The sequence below is a fragment of the Rhamphochromis sp. 'chilingali' genome, assembly GCF_963969265.1.
Source record: "Rhamphochromis sp. 'chilingali' genome assembly, chromosome: 9".
Lineage (NCBI taxonomy): Eukaryota > Metazoa > Chordata > Actinopteri > Cichliformes > Cichlidae > Rhamphochromis > Rhamphochromis sp. 'chilingali'.
Genome location: NC_137936.1, coordinates 24,517,219 through 24,532,928, shown reverse-complemented (window position 1 = coordinate 24,532,928; position 15,710 = coordinate 24,517,219). Strand labels below are relative to the sequence as shown.

Genomic DNA, 15,710 nt, shown 5'->3' with positions numbered 1-15,710 from the left:
TGCTGACACCATCTGATGATAAAATACATAACATCCATCAAGACACCGTGGTGGTGTCTCCCATAATAAATAACTTACCTTTGAGGTAAATCCTACCCCATCACTCCTGTCTGACTCCTGTCATAACAATATGATGCGTGAGATATGTGGATGATTCCAAAGCAAAAACACTTTCTTCACTTTTTGCAATGACTCGATACATTTACCAGCTGAATTACTTCCCACATTAGGGTCGAACCACATTGTTTATGGCGCTGTCCAAAAACAAAAGCCCTGATTGGTTTGAGAGGAATCTCTGCTTCACTCAATTATGTAATTTTTATTTGAGACAGTGAATACACTCGGGTCAAGCAGGATTACAACTTCACATATTCATACAGGGAAATGCTAGCACCTCCACAGTAACACGCAGGTATTGGGATGGCTGATAATAAAGTGAAAGAAAGTCTCCTCCTGCTATTTTTGGTTTGTGTTGACAAATAGACTTTGGTGCATCAGATGTGGCTTGTGAGAGGGGGAATGGGGATAAATGCTGGGAAAATCATGAACTGCTGATAAGGTATTATAATAACGGACCTGTTGGGAGTAATGTTGTGGCTGTGGGATACATGCTGGGGGGTGGGGGGGCGACGACTTTGTAACAAAAAAAATAAAAAATAAAAATGCAAAATCACGTCAGATAGGAAAGACACAAAGTACTTTCTGTGTTAAACCCACCGTCAGTATAACATCAAAATTATGAAGGGACCATTTCTTACCTGTTAGTAGCACTAGGTGTTTCTTCCCGAATGGATTTGAAGGGTTTCTTTGCGCAAGCCGAGCTTCAGTACGTTAGAAACGTGAAGAGCTTCATGTGACGAGCAGATTCCAGATGTTGTTCACTTTGGGCATCTTTGCCAGGCATCGGTTTGGATCTGTCCTTGGTTCTGAAGTGTTCTTCACATTGGTAAGTCTTACAAACTCCTTTCGGTGCCCCCCAACTTGTGCCTGCCAGCCACAGTGACTACGAGCCCGTAGACTACCGCCCAAGTGCTCATATATCCATCCACAAGCGCAGCAGAAGGACCGAAGGCTTCTCTTTGTCTCTCACAGCGAGCAGGACTAAGAGGCAAGTGAGTCTAAATTAAATCATAACCGCGCATTTTTTAACGTTACATTTCATATTGAACGTCGCTTCTCTTCGGAAAGTTCGTTAAATTAACTTCAAAACAAGCGGCGCTGAGAAAATCCTGCCGTAGCCCATCGGCTCAGAGACGCACAGCCACTCGCAGCTCTTCCACAGAGATAATGAGTGCGAGAGTCGACACCGTGCTCGTCTCAGAAACCTGACGATGCTTCATACAGCGTTTGTTTGCAAGTCAGTGAAGGGAGCCACAGCAGCGAAAGATGTGTCATTATTTTGAGTCGCTCTTATTTGTAAAAATAAATAAATAAATAAATGTATAACTATAATAATTTTCACTGTTCTTTCTGCAGGACTAAAGGATAAAAAGGTGCATCAACTTCTCAAACAGGTCAAGTGACTTATTCATGTGGAGCTGAGCTTGTATAGTGTCAATGTCATTTTTAATGATAAACCGAAAAGAAGAAGAAAAAAGGTGATTCGCATAGATTATATAAACCGGATGTCTTCTGCTAAATTTAGCAAGATTTTTTTAAAAGGAAAATGAGCATCAACGTTGTTTTATTTTTTTGTTTTTGTTTTTTAACCACTCTATGAAGGCTGGCCAGCTCCTTGTTCACCTCCATCTCATTAAAACTGAATCACACTCCAGTTGAGTGCCACAGCACTTCACAAACTCAAGAGGTTGGATGCACAGTTGGTTTTTCATTGGATAAAGCACCCCCCCCCCCCCCCCCCTCCCCCGTTCACTATACACATACACAATAGATATCATTTAAAAGTTGGCATATTTCATTTTTCTCCAGATAACTAACCTTGCTGTGCTGTTACATGTGTGAATACACATAAACTTTTTCTTGACTCTCTGCGCTAATTATCACTATTAATTTGGCTACTTTAAGGTCTGTGCAGCCAGAAGTGGGGAACTTCAAAGTCTGTTGCTAATTAAGACTAGCTTTACATACAGTTCTATGGCAAAACATTTTTTAGAGACACACATCTGTGCTACAAACTATGCACTTTTCCATGTGTACCAAAACAATATTACATCAGCAACATTCCTGTTGTACAATTAGGGAGAAGTGCAAGGGGGAAAAATGTGCTGCACCAGCTTGGATTGTGTGTTCACAATTCAGCCTGCTGCACAACCGGTTGCAGTTAAATCCGGTGATATTCAGGGAGGAAGATGAAATTAATTCTGAATGAATTCAGCTCCACTGCAATTCGCCACTTACCCACACATATAAAACACATCTCACCGTTTGCATTTTTTTAATTTGTGGATTAATAAGCTACTTTGCAGTTAGGGGTTGGCAAAAGGCGAACTTTTCCTGTGTACAGTGGCAATTAAAATGACGAGCGGGTGCAGCTTGTTGCATAATTCCCTCAGCTAACACAAAGGGACCAATTTTCTTCCCTGAAATAGAATTGTAGTTTACATTACAATAGTTGAGGGCATGTGGGCGGAATACAGAGTTTATATAGGAACATGCCAATTAATGCCAAGCAAAATTACAGAGGACAGAGGGAAAGTGCTCCCAGCCACTGGCCATTACACAAAAATCAGACCACTTGTCTCTTTGTAATGATGACAAAACTATCGGTCCACATCCACATCGGTTCTTTTAGTGTTTTGTTAATGTCCACACACATGGAAATGCAATCTTACTTGAAGAAAACACTATCTCACAGACAGACGTAGGTGTAGGTGTCACAGATAAGAAATGGACAAATATCTTCTGATCAGATTACTTTTACCTCAGCTGAGTCAGTCACTCTTATGTACCCACAACTTGGGCCTCTATGCTGCACTTCCTCCACAACATTTTTATCAGCAGAGGAAATCAGGCTTAGTAGCTTTTAAATATTCAGTTCACCCAAAAACAGAAAGCTTGTGCTTCCAGTCATTAAGATGGTATCTGTCTTTCACTTCTGTTTCTAAACCCAATTTAATGAAGGCAAGAAGAAGCTGGTTAAACCATTTTTTTGAAAATATGCAGACCTCATTGTCAACACTGTTTAGTTTAACAATATAGACTTTTATATGATACATGATATCACTGCTTTAGTTTCAATGACCTAAGGCTCCCGTGTAAAATAAAAGTCAAGGTTTAAGTTCCCATTCTCTGTGTTTATTTGTGCCTAAAGGGAACCTACAATGCCCATTTTCAGCTCCTCAATCTTGGACTTCACTACAGCAGCTTTACATGGTTCACAGCCTTTATATCTCTCATACTTGGTGCAGATCCAGTTCATCAAATGTCTAGAGGAAGCAATCTTATCTTTTCTATATTTGAGACCACCCTCCCTTGAACCATAAGGTTTAAGCAGCAGGTGGATGGGGATGCTGTGCTCACAGCAAGAGCTATGTGCCTGAGATGACCCTAATAAGGACATCCCCTCTCACTGGCATCATTTCAAGCCAAGAGTAGAAAAAAACTGTCAGAAACTGAGCTATTTATAGCAGCCTGAAGGTTGAGGTTCTGGCTCACGAGGATTTCTTGTACACATGCTGACTCCATTATTTGAAACTTTGGCCATACTCAATATTAGCATGTGCTTTTGTAGGATTATATATCACTGCTGCAGGTGACATCACATAAATACATACAAACACAACGCAGTTCCTATTTGCCGGTGTTGATGTAACACCAGTATTAATCTGTGGTTGTAAACATTGTACATGAAGAGTATGTTGGTCCTGATTGAACCTAACACTTTTCTGCATGGTGATGGCTGAGAGATAAAAGCTGCTCCTTAGTCTGCTAGTTTTTGTCTTTATGGATCTGAAACGTCTGTCCGAAAGACGTTCACGAAGGATTTTATTAATGTTCCTGAGACGAGAGCTGTGCAGCTCTTTAAGTGAGGTGAGAGGACAGCTGACTATCCACTGGGTGACCTGTATAATCCTGTCGAGCTTTTTCTTCTGTGCGACTGTGTAGCTGGAGAACTACACTCAAAAAAATAACTCTTTGAATGAACATAAAAAAATCATAGAAAGAATTTCCACGTAATTAAATTGCTTTATTTTAGCATTATGCAATTCTGTTATTCCAACTTAATGTACTTGAGTTGGAATAACTTGATTAATTAATGATGAATCAACTATTTTACTACAGTTGTGTCCAACTTATTTTAATTGATTTGATCCAACCCATGCAAATTACGTTAGTGCAACAAAAAAATGCTTATTCGTAATAGAAATCAATTTATTAATCCATTTATTTTAAGTTCATTTAAAGAGTTATTTTTTGGAGTGTTCAACAAAGTCTAGAGTCTGGTTAACATAAAATGTTAATGGATTTATAATAACTTGCACTCCATCCTCTTATCTTTACCAGGGTTGCAGTGAGGCTGGGACCTAACAGATGTGATTGCACAACACTGGTCACTATTCTTCATTTCCAGTTAATACTTGTACAGCTGCTGTTATTGTGTGTATATATATATTTATTTATTTATATTTCTTCATACATTCTTATATAGTTCTATACTGTGTATTGTGTATTGTGTATACTGTGTATTGTGTATTTTGTTGTACAGTTATTTTATTTTCAACTTTAATTTATATATTTTATCTTATTCTTTCCCAGTTAAATTTACCCTTCATTCTAATTTGTGTTGTACAGTTATTTCATTTTTAACCTTAATTTTTTATATTTTATTCCTTCCTAGTTAAATTTACACTTTTTAATTTTTCATATTTATTTCCTATCTTATTCATAGCCTTTTCCTTTTTTTTTTCTCTTTAGGTCACGAGCAGTTGTCTAAGCATTTCACTGCATATCGTACTGTGTATGACTGTGTACGTGACAAATAAAAATTTGAATTTGAAAGGGTGGGAGTCAGAATACTGGACAGGTCACCAGTCTATCACAGAGAGACAGACAACCATTTGCCCTCATGTTCACAGATATTTTAGAAACACCAATTAGCTTAACCCTAATTACTGCATGACTTTAACCAGAGTACCCAGAGAGAACCCACTGCACACTTGGCCAGATGGTAGATTTGAACCCAAGACATTCTTGCTGCGAGGCAACAGTGCTAACCACTGTGCCACCGAGCTGTCAATCTAGACTTCAAAAAAATAGGGAAACTATGATTACAAGGCTTTATATAGAATTTTTAAAACCACAATAAATAGCTGAGGGATATACGTAGTGTATGTATGGTTGTCTGTCTCTTCTAACCCCAGTGATTTTCCTGTGGTTTGAACTCTTGTGTGATCTTGTGAATTTTGTGAATCCAGGCAACTAACCACTCTTACTAGATTGTATCATGTCATCTCAACAAGAATAAATTAAGTTGCTGGTTTTCATGCAGATCCTACATGATTTAATTACGTTCACCACAGAAACATGAAATTATTTTGTGCACATTACAAGTTTGAATTTTGTAAATTTAACAACCACCCAATTTCATTTTTTTGATATGCACAGAAACAGGAGGCCAAGAACATGTGAAAAAAACCACATCAGTTTAGTACTGTAATACTGGATTTGAATGAGGCCCAGCTGTAATGAAACTGTAATTCTGACAGTTTAGGTTATAATTTGTAGTTTCCCTTTGTTTTGTAATCCAAATATGCTTATCTAACGGGTTTTTAAAATCTGTAACCTAATTTCACTGTTGATGCTTCTTGTCCCGTGTGAGTATTTTTAGAGATGTCACCATGTTCCCAGATCTTAGTAATACCTCCGGTGAGTCCATTTTTTTCTCTCACCAGAAGAAATAATACTTGGAAATTTGAAAAATGATAAATAAGATGTAAGAAATGCATTTAAATGCAAACTTACAACAACTAGGTGGTATATATATATATATATATATATATATATATATATATATATATATATATATATATATATATATATATATATATATATATATATATATATATATATATATGTATATATATATATATATATATATACACACACACACACACACACATATATATATATATATATATGTGTGTGTGTGTGTGTGTGTATATATATATATATATATATATATATATATATATATATATATATATATATATATATATACATATACACACACACACACACACACACACACACACATATATATATATACATATATAAAATGAGAAGAGAGGTTTTATAGTTAGACAGAGAGGAAAGCTCCCAGGACTTACTTTTTCAGCTCATCCATCTCATTACGCTCTATCCCTGGGGAATGTAACCCCATCTTTGGAGTAATCAGCATTTAGATTAAAAATGTAAACACACTCTATAGATCATCTTATTTGTAGAACACATGTCAGGTGAGAGCTCAGCATTGTGCCAATTAAGCCCGCCCCTGAGTCTATTTTGCATTAGGGCAAACTAATGAATCAGTAATGATCTACGGGACACGGTGGACTGCTTTTTCCTACCTCCTTGTTCCTGAGAAGTCAGGGCATTCTGCAGCTTAAAGAAGGCTTATCAGCAAAATAACTCTAATAAACAACTTAAAATTTCCATTACTATACCACTAATTTTATCCAGATAACTGAAGAAAACCTGGAGTTCAAGATTTGGTCCTGGTAAAGCTTCTACTTGAAACGGCTCCCTCTCTGAACCCAGTAAGACGTGGTGGTGTTGTCACATTAACTGTAAACAGGTGTTCAGTTCAGAATCATTTAAGATAATGAAATCAAGAAATTTCATCAATTATATTTTAACAAGGCACACCTGATATCTACTTTGAGGAATCCGAAGTATTAAATATATTTAGCTAAACCTTTTTTTAAGTAGTGTATTGGGAATAATAGTTTTAATGGAGAACTTGTCATACTCTACTGCGAGTGGATCATTCTATATTGATCCCTACCTATTTCTCACCTGTGGCTCCTAGAAGTTGTTTGCATGTGGCAACGGCATGATAGTCAACAGGTCATCATACTATGTGATGTAGTAGACAGCTCTGGTTAACTGGGCAGAAGAAATTAACATTCACTGGCCAGGAAGGCAGTACAGCAGTACACAGTGCAGTGCACTCACCAGCTGGGAGAACAAAAGACAACCTGGACATCCACAGCAGCCAATCAAGTCCCTAGTTGAAATGTGTCACAGTGTCACTGGGCTCTGGGTTGGTAGATAGAGAGTTGCTCAAAAAAGCTAAACACTGAGTTTCGCAGGGTATTTTGAGAACACTGTAACCTGTGTCTTGTAATTAAAACAGACCTTTAAAAAGGTGGGAATGGTTAAAAGAGAAAGAGGATGCAGGAAGCTAGATTCAGTCAAAGAGCATTCAGTCACAGTAAAATTTATTTTATTTGTCAGCCTACTTGTCTTGGCTGGACACTCACTGTAATCATGTCCTCAATCTCAGAGGTTGTGAGAGGACGCCAGGAAGAAGGTAATTGCACATTTGCACCATTAGCCACCACCATTTGAAAGTGAAGTACAGTTTATAATCAAAATATGTGCCTTACCAACAAAGCTTGAACAAAGGTAAATTCAGTTTTATTTATACAGTGCCAAATCACAACAACAGTGCTGGAAAATAAAGGAACAAAGTAATGACAAAATTACAGATTTTATAGCCCATCAAATACTTTTACCAACCCTAGACTTAGAAATATGTGCACCAAAGAAATATATGAACCAAGCTCATTAACTGACATAAAAGCAGCTGTTTGGGGTAACAACGCTGTCTGAGAAGCAGCCACTCTAAAAAGGTCAGGCTGGTCTTTTAGCTTCAACTGAAAATCTGAATGAGGATAGGAATTCAAAGTGGACACCCTGAATCATTAAAATCTTTCACAAGCTGAAATTTGGCAGCAGACAGGTGTTTTCATGTGCTGTCCAGCTTTTCCGTAGAAGTCCAAAAAGCGGTGGCCAAACAAAAACTAAATGCAACAGAAACTCGCTGATAGTCCAGAGAATCCTGGTCAGAAGTGATTTGGGCATTAGGCCTGAAGCCAACAAGCCATTTCTCCAGTATGGGAACAAAGCCGGGTGTGTTCAAAAACACAAGGCCTGGGTGTAGAAAAGTGACAGCAGGTGCTTTGACCAAAAGCACTTTCTTTTTTTCTTTTCTTTTCTTTTTTAAATTTTTCCTGAGCTGGAAAGTGCTTCAAGTATTTGTAAGCAACAGGAGGATGAAGGTAGAAGTTCTTTACACGTCTGGGATTTATGGAGGTGATGAACTGGTCTGCACTGGTTTTCTCCTGAGAGTTTATGTTTACACCAAACACTGATTTTATTCTTTTTTGTTTGCAACATTTAGTGTTATGGTAATTGATAAACACTGTTGATGGGATTAATTTCTTTTCAGTTCATTTTCACAGCTAAATAAGCAAATCTTGTCCTCAAACTAGATCATTAACAATGATCATTAACAAACGATCAAGCAGTACAGCAATATATGAACCAGACTCATTAACTGAAATAGAAGAAAATGCTTCTTGAAAGCTAAAACTATGATTTTGCTGCACAGATAAAATATTAAAAGTGGAATACACTGAAGTGAAATGCTTTGAGTTAAATACATTAACTTCAGTGACTTTAGACTTTTTTAACATTAGCTTTGCATTTTGCAATGAACAAGTTCTTTAGAGTTAGATTGGATTGTTTTCTGCCACTGAAATTGATTTGATACTGTCTGCTCTGAAATTATTTGCTTTCTATGTTGAACATCGTTTGTTATTCAGAAACTACAAAATTGAAGCGCACAGCTACACCTTCATCATCCTCTTCATGAAAAGAATGGCCTTTCAGAGCACATTCTTAAACAGACTAATGCATTGTTGGTTCTGCTGTTTTCATGACAGTTGTTGACCATCACCAGTCCTATCATTTAAGGAATATTGTTATAGATGTACTCTTATAATTTGCAAACATCATCCTTTATTCTCTCATTCTTGATTAATACATCTAACTGAATTTAAATTCCTCTCCCACTCCTGAGTGGGAACCTCCAGGCTCCTCAGGTTGGAGACTCCACTGTGACGCTCATCTCTGTTTTCCTGTTGTCCACCAGTCTGCTCCAAATGAGGTTCCCCTGGAGCCTCTCCCTCTGTAGTTTATTCCCTTGATCCTGGATATACAGGTAGTGGACCGTGCATGCCGCCAGTGACGTCGCTCTGTTTTCTAACAGGAGAACCCCACTCCCTGAGCAAGCTTCGCTGTCAGAGCCTGTACCTAGAGCAGTTATAAAACAAAGGGAGGGGAAGGACAGATGGTGAGAGGACTTCTATAAACAAACACCACATGAGAAAAGCAGGACTGCCCAAAAATCCTGGGATTCAACCAAAATCTGCTTGATGGCATATAAGCTATACTGTGATTTCAGTCGAGAATGACAATTTTATTTTTATTCATGTTATTAAATCTATTTCTAAATCGTATGCTCTGAGAAAAATGTCAATGTGAAAGCAAATGCTATTAGAGTTTATGCAATATGATAAAAGAAAACATGTGCTTTAGAAATACCTTTTTTAAATGATATCCATACAAAGTGCCATTGACGACACATTTTGCTGTGACTGGAAGTTGAGGCTCAGTTAATTAGAAACTCCAGCAAGCTAAAGGTCTTCTGTTCTTTAATTGGATGGGATCATATGCGCAGCTCAAGCACTCAACTCCTCAGTGTTTTCAATTTGTTCCTTGCAGGTTAATAGGATCAATTTTATACCTATGTGTGCCAGTCTGTTGACCTTTTGTCTTTGTGTGGAAATCAATATGCGCTAACTCGAAGCCAGCCTGTCATTAACAACAGACATGATGATCACGGCACACACACGTTGGACAGAAGCAGGATGGAGGTTGTCACGTCATATGTTCTATATAAAGGAGATGAGATTTGTGCATTAAACAGAACAACAAGCTGTTAGTCTGCACTTCTAGATGCTTTTTGCACATTTAAAATGTGTAAAAAGCATGAAGGCAAGAATATAAAGTTGCAAGTTCTTTTATGATTAAAAGATAGAAAAAAACACCAAATATCTAGAGGGTTTAATGCAGAAACTCTATTGCAGCATCCTGAAATCCCAAAGAAAGATAAAACAAGATTTTTTCATTGCTCATTCAACTTCAAGAGGTAAAAAAAAAACAGAAAACAAACTAAATATTACACTTCTGAGCTCAAGTTAAAAAGACTTCCAACATGCAAGTCAAGAGAAAAGCATGAAATGGGGTTAGATTTCAACATTTGAAAGACTCTGAATAATTATCACCTTTGCAATGGTATGATTCTTAAGAAAAGCCTGACTCTACAAGCATATGAAGAAATCTCCACATTGATATGAGCTAAGCTTGTTGTTGAGTGTGCTGTGCTATACTTATTCAAGACATGAAAGACAAAGGACTTGTTCTGCTGTGCAACATGCTAACTAAATAAGTTATTGGAAAAGAACAAGAATAGGAACCAGAAGGATTTAAATTAATTGCAATATAAGCTGCTTAGCTGATTGTATGATAAAGGATTTATTCCTGATGCTGCATAAAATCAGCTATGATGAATTTCAAAAGATTTTAGAGTAAGAGGAGTTGTATATACGCGATGTAAATCCGGAAAAACTCAGAATGCAATATAGAATGAACTCCTATTTATCTTTATTTTTAAAAAATGCATTTTAAATTCAAATTTAAAAAATCTAAATGTGGCCAGAAGCATAAGCTGATTAATTTACATCAAACTCATGTGCCTGTGATTGATGGAGGAAAGAGAGAAATTAAATAAAACATTACAAATATGCACCATGAGATCTGACGAAGGAGTAGGATTGGTTTTCAAGTGCTGGTTGGTCCCCTGAAGCAAGTCACAAAGTCTAATCACTCTGTGGGAAAGAGAAATCCTATATGGATTAGCGGATACACATTGAGCATGATGACTTCATTTTTTTAAGTGAAATTTGCATTTTAGTGGGTGGTTAGTGATGACTTCAGGCATCAGTATCCACGTATATGATTATGATCTAACTGACAGCTGACCATTGTGAGAATGAGGTCAAGAAAAATGTGGAAAACTTTAAGTAAAGTTATAAACTTCAAACAGAATCACACCAGTGCAGATCAGCATATTTTGTAAAGAGCGAAAACCAAAGCTGTAGACTTCAGACTTTTCAGCCTGAAGTCGGAGGCCTTACTCCATTCGATTAGTGTTGTACAAACACATCTTTTGAATTCACAGCTCTCAGTCAGATGAAGCAGAATCTTTATCTTTCTGTCTTAAGGGTGATGCTGTACCTACACTGCTGTGAAAAACAATTTACCCCCTTCCTGATTTCTTTTTTCCCCCTTTTTTGCATATTTTTCACATTTCAGAAAATCAAAGAAATTTTATTATTTTAAAAAATTCAAATTTTAATGATGATTAATTCCCCCTTAAATCTAATAATTAGTTGTGCCACCTTTGGCCGCAGGAACTGCAATTAAGGAATTGAAATGCCTGGCAATGAGTCTTCCACATCACTGTGGAGGAATTTTTGGTACCTCTTCTCTGCAGAATTGTTTTACGTCCACAAGGATGGAGGGCTTTTGAGCATGAACTGTCATGGGGCTCATTTGCAAGACACTGAGAAAAGTTAACAAAGTTTTATTTACTGGTTGCCTTAGCACAGAGAAAACCCATCTGCGAAGCAATGGTTTCAGAGAGTGGTCGGAGGAGTTGCAGGTAAGTCCATGGGCGCACACACACACTGCCAAAATGACTCAAGGGGTCCCAAAATACTAGAGAGTTCTGTACAGAATCAGAGGACAGCACTGGGAACAAACTGAAGGAAAGCATGAACAGGACAGGAGTCAGAACAATCTGGCGACAACTGAGAGTTTTCTCTCGCTTTAACTAGTCAGCAGAGATGGGCAGAGATGCAGAGATTGGCAGTAACACGTTACAAGTAACTGACCGCTGCGGCACACCTGCACCAGGGCAAACCTCCACCTGCCCCACTCCTGCTATACAGGTGAAACTAGAGAAACAGGACCGCTGAGTCTTTGATTTTATTTTTTTTCTGCTGTATTTCACTTGCATTTATTTGAAAGAGTGAGTGTAAAAACAAAAAAATATTTTATTTTATGTGCTGGAATGTGCAGAAAATAGGTTTAAATGTTAAACAAATTTCTTAGAGTAAGATAATGTTGCACATAATTTAATTTTTGCTTGATGCATAAAGTTAAAAGATTAAAACTAATAAAACAAATTTTAAAAATGGACTTTTTCCATTTGATTACATTTTATATGATGGATTATGCAGAAAAAGTAGAATTGGGCTGAAAGATCTATCACTTTATTACCTATTCAGGTTGTAAATTATGTTTTTAAAAAGTAACTAAGAAACTAAGTAACTAATTACTTTTGAAAATAAGTAATCAGTAAAGTAACGGGATTACTTTTGAGGGGGAAGTAATCAGTAATTAGTTACTGATTACTTTTTTCAAGTAACTTGACCAACACTGCTAGTCAGCTTGACAATCACACGAGAAGCAGGTGAGTTAATCAGCCATCTTCAGCAGGTGAGGGTTTGACAGGAGAGACGGGAAGCCCGGAGGAGGAAACCCTCATCTCTCAAAGGTAAATAATGCACGCCCTGAAGAACACAAGAAATACATAGACACAGAGAAAGAACGAGCCAGACAGAGAGAAAGAAAGAAAGAAAGAGTGTTTGAGAGAAGGCAGGCTAGTGCAGGAGGAAATGGGTACCATGACATGAACAGCCTGTTTAAGGTGTCAGTGAGATTTCAGACTGGACTTTGACTTGCCCACTTCAGAATCATCATTTTGTTTTAGCTTTTGCGGAGACATTCAGAGGTGGACTCACTGGTGTGTTTTATGGAGTTTATGGAGAGAGATTCTCCTTCACGAGAGGTAGAGAGCAGAACTCATGAATTACAGCAAAGAAGCCCCAGACCATCACACTACCAATAAAACTTTTGAATGTATGATGTTCGTTTTATGAATCTGCCATTAGTTTTATGCCAGCTGTAACGGGACAAAGGCCTTTCAAAAGTTCAGCGTTTGTCTCATCAGTCTGCAGAATATTTTCCCAACAGTCTTAGGGATCTTCAAGATGTTTTTCCTGTAAATGTAAGACGAGCCTTGGTGTTTGTGGTGTGAATGAGACACGGAGGGTCCAGGGATCATAGTTTTGAGCTATTTTATTACACGCGGCTGCAGCTCTCAAGCTGATGCCATGCAGGTGCGTCCGCACGGCACCGCAGACCACGCCCGCCACCGCCACCACGCCCGCCTCCTTATGGTTTATGCCACTGCTAACCTTGGTTAGCAGTGGCTGGCTGAGAGCTCTCCATTTTTTCCCAGTCTTTTTCTTATTGTCTCTCATGAACACTGACCTTGAGGATAAGGGAGGCCTACAGTTCTTTAGATGATGTTCTGGGTTCTTTTGTCAGTGTGTTGTTGAAGCGATCTTGAAATAATTTTGGTAGGGAAGGTTCACCTCTGTTCCAAGTTTTCTCTATTTGTGGATGCTGGCTCTCACTGGAGTCCCAGAGCCTTAGAAATTGCTTTGTAATCCATTTTATACTAACAGATGTCAATAACTTTGTTTTAGCCTATTCATCTATCTATCTTTTAGCCTATTTCACTTTGTCAAACAGGCTCTAAACAGGTATGGCAATAATCATGCCTGGGAGTGGTTGATGAAATTGAATGCAGCCAGGTATGTCTGGAAAGTTTTTTTTCCCTTTAATAAATAAAATTACCATGTAAAACCTGTATTTTCTATTTAATTGGGTTATCCTTATCTAATACTAAATTTTGTTCAATGATCTGCATCACGAGTGTGACAAATATCCAACAAACTTGGGAAAGGAGCGCATTTATTTTTTAAAGAACTGTAATCTAATTACACACGCAGGGTGTGGAGATAACACTTGGGGACTTCCTGAACTGCGACTGGTTGCTTGTCTTTTCCCCTACAAGTTTCTCACAGTGGTAGATACAATGTCAAAATTTCAGCAATGTGCGTTGGTCTCAGTGATGAAAGTATTTATGCACTGTATATTAAATAATAATATTGATGGTGATAATACTACCACATAGCATACATAGCAGTCAAAAGAGTGATACAATGATTTTTTGAGACTGCTGTCCCACATAGTGAGGAGCCATGTGTGCTGAAGCTGGGGGCTGATCAGGTCACAGACAGAACTGGTATGAGGGTGTGGGAGATAGTGGGTGGTTGAGTTGGGAATTAATGGACCGAAGAAGCTCCCGCTGTGGCCCGAATGCTCCACTGACCTGGCTGAGTTGGTCTCAGTATGACAGGAGCATGGCTATCTGTCACATTATCATTCTAAGGTCTTGGACCTGAATGTCACTGCCACTCCGCACTGCGTCCATGACACATAAAGACCACAGGATTTGTCAACACCAGTCAGTATTTCTCTGCTTTATAAAGTAAAAATGCAGCAATCCAAAAGGGGGGAAATTCTATTCTGTTGTGTAGCTGAAAAGTCTGAGCTTGTGATTAAAAAAGCAAGCCACAACTGATGCTGTGTTAAAAAGACATAACTATATCACAGACAGAAGTAATAAACTATCATTTATTGTTGTAATATTAGTTTTAAGTATTGTGATACACGTCACTTTGTTTAAATTGCATTACTGACAACCCACTCAATTGCCATTGGTAAGGTAAAAATTCCTGAGTAATTGCAAAAAATTAGTATAGTCTGCAAAATTAATTCATAAAAAATATGGGGAAAAAATATGTATATGTATATGTATGTCCCAATGGTTCTTGTAAACACAAATGAGAAGCTCAAGACTATGAGAGTCAGAACAGCAGAAACGTCAGAATCAAGAATCGAAATAACAGTTGCTTTTGTGAAAGAAATTCGGATATAGAAGCCAAATTATCACACAGTACTGTTTGGTAATTTTCAGAAGATTCTATTTCATAAAATAATTGCTAATTAAATTTCCGTATACTAGCCAAATAGTCACAACATGTTATTTGCAAGTTTTGAAATGTAATGCTATAATTGAGTGTGTATTTGGTTGTGGTTTACATGGTTATTTTTACTTTTATCCAAAGTCATGTTTGGACTCCTCATTAAGTCTGACTGCTGTGCCCTCTGCCACAAGACGTTAGCAAATAGGTGGTATGGAACTGCTTAAAAGACTTCTTTACACATCCCACATTAACTCATGATTAAACCTGCTTCATCGTCATCTTTACAAGGTTTTATGTCTCCTTGGAACAAATCACTGCCAGGTGAAATTGTGTTTAAGAGCATGTGCATCTTTTGTAGATGTCCATAAGGTGTCTGTAATAGCTGCGGACAGCTCCTCGGTGAGTGACAGCACACTTCCAGCAGAAGCTGTTGTGTCTGGACTTTTCATTAACACCTAAGAAGGTGTCAATCACAGTTTGCTTCTGCTTGGGATGCTCATAAACAAACCAGCAGTAGTAACAAGGTCCAATTCCCCTAAGCCCCACCCAAGCACCAACACAGGTGCCTTAGCATCCAGTTTTCTCATAACCACCAGAACCATGCTGACAGAGAAATCTTGTGGTTTTTCCTCCTGAAATCAACATCAGTCACAATGCCTCTGCATGTCTTGATGGGTATAAAAATGAATAATATTGCACTTATGTTAACAGTTAAAG

General features: G+C 37.8%; 1 protein-coding gene across 3 annotated transcripts in view; it reads right to left on the bottom strand.

Moving 5' to 3' along the window:
* LOC308402072 (metabotropic glutamate receptor 2-like) overlaps positions 1-1,265 on the bottom strand; it is a 29,412-nt gene extending 28,147 nt beyond the window's left edge. For all 3 annotated transcript variants that reach the window (XM_080890655.1, XM_080890653.1, XM_080890654.1), the window contains exon 1: positions 759-1,265. The gene's annotated coding sequence lies outside the window, so the exon portion shown is untranslated. The remainder of the gene's footprint in view (positions 1-758) is intronic.
* Between the last annotated feature and the right edge of the window lie 14,445 nt (positions 1,266-15,710).